The following is a 657-nucleotide window of genomic DNA, read 5'->3' on the forward strand; positions in this document are numbered from 1 at the left end:
ATATATATATATATATATATATATATATAACTTCTCTTCCATTTTCATATTCTAATTAACTGATGTTCCAGAATATTTGGAATTCCGCCCATATAAGTTTCGCTAATATTGAACTTCCTTTTAATGTTTTATTATTTGAACAATCATTATATAGCTACTATACTTCCCATTAGTAAGTAATCTACTTACTTATTTGAATTAGGCTATTCTTGAAATATTTTTAATTATCGGGGAGTGCCAGGATCGGTACAGCTGACGGACAATGTGCCCCATTTTGCTAAAATGCCTCCTTGTATGTCTTGAGTTCCGATCCTGTCGAAGTCAATTTATGTATATGTGCGAGCGAGTGAGTCTGTGAGTTTTGTGTATATATGTATATACATACATACATACATACATACATATATACATATATATAGAAAATACGTATTCGCTTTTATATATTTATATATTTAATCCTTTATATTGAACACTCAGTATTTCATATATTCAATAAGACATTCAATACTTCATTTCATTGTACCATCCATCTTTTTTTATATTATATATCATATATTCCATATTCTATATTCCACATTAATATTACAAGAATATAAATAAAAAAAACATAAAAAGCAGACAGAGTTGGAACTCTTTTAAATAAAATTATATATATAT

Source organism: Octopus bimaculoides, chromosome 1, assembly GCF_001194135.2.
Source record: "Octopus bimaculoides isolate UCB-OBI-ISO-001 chromosome 1, ASM119413v2, whole genome shotgun sequence".
Classification (NCBI taxonomy): Eukaryota; Metazoa; Mollusca; class Cephalopoda; order Octopoda; family Octopodidae; genus Octopus; species Octopus bimaculoides.